The 10,366-nt window shown below is 39.1% G+C and overlaps 1 protein-coding gene across 2 annotated transcripts in view; it reads left to right on the top strand.

Annotated features, from left to right (window-relative positions):
- The first annotated feature begins 1,093 nt into the window (after positions 1-1,093).
- The window catches only part of RASGRP3 (RAS guanyl releasing protein 3), a 39,205-nt gene continuing 29,932 nt past the window's right edge, over positions 1,094-10,366 (top strand). For both annotated transcript variants that reach the window (XM_003203939.4, XM_010706885.3), the window contains exon 1: positions 1,094-1,379. The gene's annotated coding sequence lies outside the window, so the exon portion shown is untranslated. The remainder of the gene's footprint in view (positions 1,380-10,366) is intronic.

The following is a 10,366-nucleotide window of genomic DNA, read 5'->3' as shown; positions in this document are numbered from 1 at the left end:
TTCCTGCAGCTTTCATCTTCAGTAACTTGAGGGCATTTGTTGATTTCTGACAAATGTGCCAGTTAGATATGCAATTAAAATTGAATAATTGAAATAAATGGGTAGCTTTTTGGCTCTGAGCAATTCCTTGAATTTGTTCAGCTCTCCAATGCAGTACCATTAGCAGAGTTTCTATTTCAGGAAAATGCCTTTATAATTCAGTGTGACTGTGTGTGTGATCTTGCAAGGTCTGGTTTGCTTGCAAAACCATAAAATATCATCCATCGTTACAGCACCCCATACTGAGGTACAGCAACAGTGCGCTGTCAGGTTTTTTGATATAAACTACCACTGGAGTTTCAGCCTGGTATTTCCTATATGTGTGTTAGAAATTAAACTTTTCAGAAAATTGAGTTCTGCATCTCACCCTCAAAATTACATTGACTGCATGCTTTTACCTTCAAACACCTGAATATATTTAAATATGTGGCCAAGCTGTAGGGAATTAGGCTACAAAATCTCACTTATATTTCAGAAATGTATGGCCACATATCTCCCTGGAAAATTCCATTACAATCTGTAATTTTTTTTTTACTTCAGGGTTGCACCTTCATTTGTCCTACATCTAGAAACATGGGGATAAGGATGCTCTTGTTTTCCATTTTGTTGACTCAGTTTGGACTGTTAGCCCCCAACCCAGAAAAGATATCCCTGTGTGACCAGGCAATGTCTGCCACAATGGGGCTCTGTCTCTGTGCTGCAAAAATACTAGGCACCAAAATAAAAATTATCTGCAGTATTATAAGGGACTCATCATTCTACTATGTAAACATAAGAGGTAGCGATGTTGCCCTTTAAATATGCCTAATCTCCGAAAGTATGATTGTTCCCTTATTTTGTGTGATTAGTGGAGTGACCAAGTCTTAAAGACGTTATGAACACCACTGTGCTTTAAAATGTTCTCTTCCTGACAGGAAGACTGAATTTAAATGCAGCAAATCATAAAGTTCAGGTGCAAAATTGAAGCAATCAACAGAGATCTGTTTAACTTTCCATTTGTACTGCCCCAACTGTTGATTAAGACTTATCTACTGTTAGGCATTAGTCATTTAGAGGGGGGAAAAAAAAAGAAGAAGTTATGGAACACATAGCGCCACGTTCCAGTCAAGCGTTTTAGCAAAGGCTGCTATTATGAAAAGGATTTTCAAATAGGGGGAATAATGATCTTCAGATTCTGACCTCCTGGCACAGCAGTGAGATTTATCAGGAGGGGCATGTGACTAGTTAAGACACACAGCCCCAGCTTGAAGGAAACAGCTGCTCATTTCATGCTTTAGCACTTGGCAGCTGGACAAGGAAGGGTGATGTTTGTGTTGAATACCTCTGCAGAACCAAGTACAGTAAGTGATTTTCCCTGTTTTTATTTTTTTCTAAGCTACCACTGCTTTCCTATTTTCATCTGAGACCTTTTGTGAAAACACTTAAGAGAGAGGCATGTTTTTGTCGCCTCATTGATAAACAGTCATTCATGCTCCAAATGTCTATACTTTTCTGATCTGTGGTTAATGATTGTATTGTTTTCGCTGTTGCAGGAACAAGACAGGTACCGTGTTTTGTCCTCGTGCTAGTCGGGGAGGGAAAACTATGTTTATTTACACAGGTGATGTTGTGAAGAGGTTGTTAATGGCTAATGTATTTTTCTTTCTCTGTAGAGCTAGTGAATAGGTAATGATGCAAGTTGAGAATACAGCAATTTCAGCATTTGGCTTAAAAATAGTCGTGTAAGGAATTGACAAATGTACCCCACTGAAATTGCATGATCAACCTGAAGAAAGCTGCTTGTGACTGGCAAGTTTTGGGGGTTGAAAGAAGAAATTTTTTTGAAAGATAAAGGTAGTAGCAGAGAAATACAGGAGAAAAGTGAAGGTGCACTGATTAAGATACAATTGATTGTTGATAATAACACATAACTGGCTTGTGAAGATTAAAAAATCCTCCATAAAAACAGGGAGTGAGTCTCCTAAATATCTCCAGGTTTTTAATTCACTTTATTTTTAGATGTTTGCATTTTTTATGCTTTTGCTTCATGAATGGTTGATTTCCCCATCTGATAAATTTTGAAAGCTCTGGTCTGAAGTTTTGCTAAAAATACAAGAATTACAGGATTTGTAAAGGAACTTTTGATCAATTATTTATATAGAGATGAGTTATTGTGGAGTGGTTTTTCATTTTGGTGTGGGTTTTTGGTTTTTTTTGAGTAAGATTGAGAAAGAATTGGAACAAATGAACAGGTAGTGGGGCATTTGGTATGCAGTAAGGCTGAGAGGTAGTGGGGCATTTGGTATGCAGTAAGGCTGAGGGTTGCCAGGTGCTTTGGGGAAGGCTGGGAGGAGGGAGACTAGTGGGATCCTGTTGAGGAAGGGAAGACCTACATTTCAGAATGGGATCAAGAGTAAACACTGGAGTTTTAGTTAAGTGAATCATGTTGTCTGTCTTTCAAAGGTGAGCAGAATAATCCTCATTCACTTCTCACGCAAAAAGAGAAGTTTCATTTTTTATTTCTCCCTAAAGATTTCTAATTCTCCTTTAAACCATAGTTTATGGTTAACTGGAAATTTATAGGAAAATGTCAATCAGTTTCAATTGTTCACAAAACCAGAAGTCTGCCTGGCTTCCTGCCTGTTCTTGTATCAGAGGGTAGTGTGCCTTTGAACCTTGAGCTGGAGTACTACAGACTGTAGTTGCCCTGCAGCCTTCCCACAAATGGCACGCAAAGCCAAGAGTGCTGCAGGCTATGGGGCTCTGAGGTGCCTCCTGGCTTTGCACTCAGGAGCCCATAGTCCTCTAGGGATGCTGGCTACAGTGGCATCTCATGGACCTGTCTGTTGTGAAGGGCCATGCTTTGAACATAAGCTAAACCCCAAATCCACCAGAAAAATAGCTAGCAGCTCAGACTGTTCCTGTTTTCCTTCTTCTCTAGAACAACCACTGTGCCAGGGTTGGTGCAAAAGACGGATGTAAAGCCATATGGTCCTGTGTCAGCTGCATCACTAACCTGCTGTATGTATACGTTGTGCAGCTGATTTTATTATCAGGCATCCCTGGGAAGTGAGCAAAGTATAAGAGGAAACTACTGCAGATTTTATGGTAAAAATTCTATAACCGCACCACTGAGCTTACCTTCAGGTAGTATAAGGTATGTCTTGAAACATTGTCAAAGCTAGCGCTGAATTATCTCAAAGAAACAGTGAGGAAAGCTCAGTTTTGGGCCTTTACGCTATTGATTTTTAAGGTTATTTACAATAAAGGAAAATAACTTCTCACTGAGATCTGCAAAATTGAAGGTAAACAACTCTGCTGTACTTGCAGTGCCCAGCTATCATTATTATATCTTATTTTGAATGAAATTCAAGGGTAACAGCTAACCCTTTAAACCCTCTGTCCACAAAGTAGAGAAAGCTTGATCAGCATTACAAGATTCTCAAGGCTGCAGTTGTTTCTGTTCCTATCAGCCCACTTTTTTAGCAGTAGTTACTGTTAAACACAGTGTGTGTGCTTTCAGAAACTAGAATATTGCAGTCTTCAAGCTTTTCTCACTTTATGGCCTTTCTGATGAATTCCAGCTGCAACCTCTGTTACTGGAGTACCCATCAGGATGCTGTTGGGGCACACACTGATTTTACACTTGAGTGAAAGACACAGCCACTGTGCTACCACTCTTTTATAACTTAGTATAATGATCTCCCAGAAGCACATGTGCTCAGCTTTTTGAATATCACACTCACATCCCCAAATTATGCTTGTGTAAGTCAAGGCAGTTCTGCGTAGAGATGATATAACGCATGGATTGGATTTCTGCATCCTTTGTTATGGGAAGTGCCCAGCCTTTGCATTTGCTATTGACACATCTAGATTGACACACTGACATAGGTACACGTCTAGAAAGTCTGATACCTAACAGAAATCTTCATCCTGGATGATTTTTTTTTTTTAATTACACAGTAGGGGAGATTTGATAACAGCCTGAGCATTGCTGTCCCTCTGCAGAAGTTCAGTGCATATGCATATCGCTTAGAGCCTTTTTCAAGATTCCTCTTTTCCTTTACTCCAAGGAAATAATTAGAGCAGTTCTCTGAATGGGCATATTTGTGCTCTACAAGAAAACATCTAGAGTAACCACAGTTTTGCCAGCTTCCTGCTGTAGTTGAAAATGCTATTATGCACAGGAGCCACTCCCAGGATGTTCCTGAATAAAGAGAGGAAACTACTTTTAAAAATACTGCAGGGGTACTTGTGGTTTTCTTTTTTGCTAAGCTGTCTGAGTCTGATTATGCAACGTTTTTATAGGTACTCCAAACATCTTCCAGAGAATGCTTTCTGTTAACATGTTTGTAATGCAATCGCTTTTCATTGCTGGAGTTGATAGAAATGTTTTCATGTTGGCCCTCTCTTTTAATTCATGAATGGCAGTGTCTAATTCCCAAGCATTTGAATCAAAAAGCTGACAGAAAAATCCCTTCAGGTCTTCAGATTTTTCTGATCATTGGTCTTCAGTGTGGGTTTTCTATTCAATGTGAATAGTCAATGCAGTGTTACTTTTTCATTTGCTTAATGGAGTGGCCTGTCTGAAAGCCACCTGATTACCAGATCAGAGGCACTGGGGCAGGGGTGAACTTTTTTCTTGCAGTGAAGTTAAAAGAATGTCAGCTACAATCAAGATCAACACACTGACTTGGCAAGTCCAATTCAGCTACAAAGGGCCATTCTGAAAACACACAGATATTTGCTGACCAGAAGTCATGAGTAGTCCCATCAGAAAGTTTGGCTTACATTAAGTGTGTATGTGGTCAGGATCAAAGTGTGGGTGTGTGGAAATACCCACACAACTGATGTTTACAGCTCAGCAGAAAATTCAGTCTCCCCTGAGAATTACTTGGGTTGTTTTGGTGGCCATCTGCTGTCTCACTCTAAGTAGCCGCTCCCCTTGCTCCTGTGTCCTCTGACCACATTCAAATAGATGAAATGGTTTGACTCTCTCTGCACTGTACTCTCACACCTGTGATTAGTGCATATTATCTTTACTAAGGGTCTGGAATTTCTCAGGCTAGGGGGGAAGGCTTCGGTACCTAAAGAATAACACCAGACCTACTAAACTGTGCAAAATTAGTGAAACGAGCTATTTCTGTTCAGATACCTAATATATTTAGTTTCTGCAAACAGAAAATAACCGTATGATCTTAAATTAATTGGTGATTCAACAGAACATCTGCTTTAGTCTACCACTCAGGTTATACCAAGCTTAGTATATAACAGTAGATACACACTATGCTACATGTTATGTTAAATATAATTGCATTTCCATATACAACTCCATCAGCCACTGTTAAAACTGCTTCTCTTTCAGCCCTTACTACGGCAACATGTGTTTCACTCAGAGTAGTGGTGGGCTTGTGCAAGAGAACCTGAAGTATGGGAAGCGTGTGCAGGAAAAGGCTCTTGATGAACAAGAATTTTCCATTCCTGTTGATGTGTATTCTGCTTACTGTACCTGAGGGTTGTTGATGATTTCCAAGTAGAAAACAGCCTTAGAGTCTATTATTTAAGTAAATAGTAGATGATACAGTAGAGCAGATCGAACTTATAGTGGGTACATTTGCATGCTTGCTTACACACATTGATTTCTTTGATAAATGACTCAAAGTTGCATATTTTCTTTGTCATGATGCTACATTCTTCTCTGTAGTCTTTGAAAAGACTTAATATTTCTCCAGCACAAGCTCTGATCTCACCAAATTTAATCTCCTTAGTCTGAAATATTGTTATTATAGATGGGCTTCCATTCATAACTCATCATTTAATTAGCTCAGCCCAGTCCATAATCTGGTTCATATAACATGCATCAATTAACTCCTTTTTTGCAGCAACCCAGTGTTTGAACCCAGAGCTTGCTCAGAAATTTCTGGTTTTGCTAGTGGGAAGGCGGAAAAGCAGTTTGTGCACATGATATTATGATATAATGGATTGCCAGCAGTGCAAATTGCATCAGAAAATCTTTGCTGGATTAGAGCTTGAGTCAGTTTACCATTTTGTTTGTTTGCTTTTTTCTGTTCAAATCAGAATAGCCCTGACTTTCTGGTTTTATCACACTGTTCATGAAATATCTTCCTTAAAACACCTCAAAAAAGTCTCATCTGTTAAAGATGTCTTGCCTACTTTAGCTTGCTTACTCATGCTCTACTTTACTAAACTCATGAGCACGTACTTCCTGGAACAGATGCCACCCTTCCTAAAACTCTTGGTTTCCAGGCTCTGCCCTTATGACTGTCCATATATTTTTGTCTCAACTAGGCAGTGGAACAAGAACTAGAATTCACAATATTTTTTTTTTTCCTCTTCTAGAACAAGTATTCTTTAATTAGTCACCCTCTTACTTGCTTTCTCTCTGAAGCCCAAAGATATTTCATTTCATTTAATACGGAATTTTGTTCGTTGATGTTCTGGGGCAGGAAGAACCTACTCTGGCAAATCTACTTTGTTGTCTCAGCCAAGTGGGGGACTACAATCCTTCCACTAAAAACAATAACAGATGTTGTGTCTTTCACACTTTTAACGTGTTCAGATGTCTTAGAGAGCTTGGGCGTTGCTGCTGTGCCTGTTCAGTATGGGAGGGGCAATTTAGGTGTGACCAGTGTTACCTAATATTGGCAAAGCAGAGAAGTTTCTGGTGTGCAAATCCTGAAAAGATTTAAAATGATGTCCTAGCTGGGGAGCTACTTGGTTTTACTGACTCTGATATGTTCCTCAAGGCCATAGTTAAGCATTTGGTATCTTTAATGCTGAAAAAGCAGAAAGAGGCCAGAAGCTCTATGGGAAGTCACCTTCTTGAGTGAGGAGGTGAGACAGCAGAGACCAGGCTGAGAATTATGGTCTTGGAAGTGAATGAGAGGGAGCGTGGATTTGGGCCCTGCATCCCTTTTCCAGTTCAGTCTTCTTTTGGAATTCCTGATGAGATGCATTCCTCTGAAGTCCGTTGTAGCAGTGTGACCTGTGACTTCAGAGGGGTGATAGTTGTCTAGCTGCAGTCCTGGATTAAATATTCCGTGTTATAATAAATAGTTAATTACCAAAAAGAACTTAGCGTACTGAAGTTAAAAGGTACTTGTTGAATGTGTTACTTATTAAAGCTGGATTTGTAACATGCTTTTTATTCTTTTTTAATTTGAGACAGGTATGAGCTTGTTTGTGTTTCAGGCCTTTTGATGAGAAATGCCTGTGTTGCCTTTACTCTTTTTTTTTTTTTTTAATTAAAGTATTTAACTTGTTGGCTGCAAATTGTCCTATTGTTAGGAAAGTACGTGGTTATTAATAAAACCCACTGTTCCAACAGCATAGCTGTTGCCATTAACTGTAGTGATGCTGTTGTCATATCCTGTGCTCTGTGGATTTCTTCTGATATCATAAAGAGTTTGAGAAGTTTGTTGCATGTCTTCATAGGATCATGCTAACCAGTGTATTTCTCATTAAGGAAACAGTGTTTAGTCAACCATCTGCCCATTGCTTTGTTACCTCTGAAAATAAGTTCCAAGTCTGATCAGACGCACTAGAAAGTGCCAATAGTCCCTTCTCTGCCCTTCTCTGTCAGAGGCTTACTATTGTTAAAAGCTCTGAACTGCTTCATCTCTATATGTATGTGTTTAAATTATTCTCTCTGCACCATTAAGAAGTCAGAAGCCTGCCACTGTTTCACACTTCTTCCCAGGAGAAACTTACAGAAAATACCTAGATGTAAGGAACCACTTGTGTATTTAGCTGTTCAGCATCTGCTGACAGCTCGCCAAAGGAAGGTGCTGTATCTCTCCTGACCTCCGGGCTGTGTTTTTATTCCACCAGCTTTTTACACACCTGCTTCATTGTGAGCTTTGAGTCATTATCAACTTTTGCGGGTGCAAAGCCACACCATTGTGGCAGGCAGGCACCCCCAGTTCATGTGAGCATGCAACAGACAGCAATTTGCATGAGTTCCTGGGATTGTGCACTTACTGGCTGCTGTCATGTGTGCCTGTTACTGTTTTCTTGTGTGCCATTTTTATTTGCTTTTTTTCTTCAAAGAGCAATTGCTCTCAAATAAATGGGATATTGCCATTAGGGAATGAGAAGGTTTACTGACTGTTAGCAACTGGTTCAGTCTTCTCTTCTTGTCTGGGACCTGTTAGCATATCTGTGGGGAAATAGCAGTTATATGTGAACTACTCTCTACATTCATCAAAGGCGAAAGAAAAGGATGATTTCAGCATAAGATCACTGTAACAACCAAATGATAAAAAGGAGCCAAAGCCCCGTTCTGCCCCTCTGTCCTCATAACTGTCTTACTCCATCTCAGTCATCCAGTTTCCTTTTACTTAAGTCCCTGAACACCTCTTCTTGCCTTTATTTTTTTGCCAGTTGCTACCTTCAACTTAGCACACCAATATGTACTTCCCAGGCCATGTGGTCAAGATATTTCTGAAGTTGCCCAGTATTTTGATTGTGTTCACAGGAGGAGACACTCCTCACACTGGGATGAGTACAGGTTGTGAATTTGCAGGGAGAAATGTGATGTATGGGATAATGGTGCTCAAGAGATAAAAATAAAGGCATGCTTAGCATCTCTTCATAAGGCGTTGGCCTTGTTTTTATTAGATGTAAAATAACTGCAGTTGTTCTTCAGCTAGGAAAATGCCAGAAACAAGAAGAGGGAAAAATCAGATACAGTCATTGATGCTGGGAAAGATGGGAGATAGGTAGGTGTGGAAGTTTCCCTTTATTGGTATCTGTGATTACAGATTTCTTCTCTTGATATCAGTGTTGCTGCAGAGATGGAAGAGGGGAGAGAGAATATGTTTGAACATCTTGCTTTCCAGTGCACTTAGCAATAATCTGTCTGTTTGAGTGACCACTGCAACTCTGCTGAGATTTACATGCTTGAGATACTCCATAAATGGCTGTAATTCTTTTGGCATCATTATAATGTATGAGCATTATGTGTGTGTATGTGTGTGTATATATATACACACAATCTGCAATGCAGCTGTCAATGTGGGCTTAGAATGTTTTGAGCCAGGAACAGATAGTCCATCTACAGTGGAAAAGAAAATAACTGGAAGTTACTGAATTTGGTGTAGGAAGAAAGCTTATTCAAAGGGAAAATGGCTTTGGAAACCATGGGTTTGTCAGACAAAAATTTTTATATCAAATTGACTGACTTATATTCAAAGTTAATGGTTCTTATAATTCCCTTTGCTTTAACATTGTTTGAATGCTAGCCTGAAACTGGGAGTAGTGTTGACTCTTAAACCTCTCATAAGTCTTGGAAGATTTAACAGCTTCATAAAAGACACTGCTCAGGGACTGTACTACTGTATGAGAATTTTGACGTAGTTAAAAATAAGAAAAAATTATCTAGTGAGGGAAAAAGGAAATCTCCACACTGAATATAACAGAAGACATAGGAAAATAGGACCTAGGATTTCTTAGTGAGCTAATTAATAGGTCTGTCTGATTTTCTAGCTTGGTTTTAAGAGAATAAAATTGGCAGTAGTAAATAATGGTAAAATATTAAAGTATTTTGTTACAGATAAATGGAAATGAATACTGACTTTATCTTTCAGAACTGAAGATATGATTATTTCCCCATATGTGTTTTAAAATAGCTTAAAATAAATTTTTTCTCTTGGGAAAAGAAAAACCAGTCTGCTAAAAGCGTACAACAGTGTGATCAGTCAAGAATATAGGCTTCCTTTTCTCCCCCCTGCTTGGTTAACAAACCACGCTTATTCATGAAAGGCTGTCAAAACTCGTAAGCAAGTCTGTCAATAATAAAGGTAATTGCCAAGAGTTTTTCCTGAGGCTTACAAGTAGAAACATAACTTGTAAGAAGTACTGATAGAGTATTGATTCAGTTTCTGGGAAGAAAAAAAAAGGATATAGAAACATATGGATTCTTATTGCTGTTAGCTCTCCCCTCTTGACGAGTTATACTTTGGTGGTAGAGATCTCTAACATGTCTGAAGGGCAAATATTCTCAGAAAAGCTCTGTCCCCTTGTGTCATGCACATCAATGAAATGTCTGATATTTGAAATTTTATTTTTGCTTTACTGGGAAGAGCAGAACACCTTTTAATGACTATCTGCTGAGAAGTGTGGCTAGAAGTTTTCTTCATTTTGAAGGTGAAATAAAGTCCACTTTTGGATCTTTCTTTGAACCTAATGCCGTCCTGGACAATTGTAGTACCTTGACCCATGGAGAGGGGAAATAAGGTAGTATTCCAGCACATTAAATAATTCAAGGATGCACATTCAGATTTTACTGCTTTTATAAGCTGGACTCACAGCTTATAAAGCGGAGACA

Source organism: Meleagris gallopavo, chromosome 2, assembly GCF_000146605.3.
Source record: "Meleagris gallopavo isolate NT-WF06-2002-E0010 breed Aviagen turkey brand Nicholas breeding stock chromosome 2, Turkey_5.1, whole genome shotgun sequence".
Lineage (NCBI taxonomy): Eukaryota > Metazoa > Chordata > Aves > Galliformes > Phasianidae > Meleagris > Meleagris gallopavo.
Note: the sequence above shows the minus strand (reverse complement) of the source record. Positions and strands in the feature narration are given on the sequence as shown.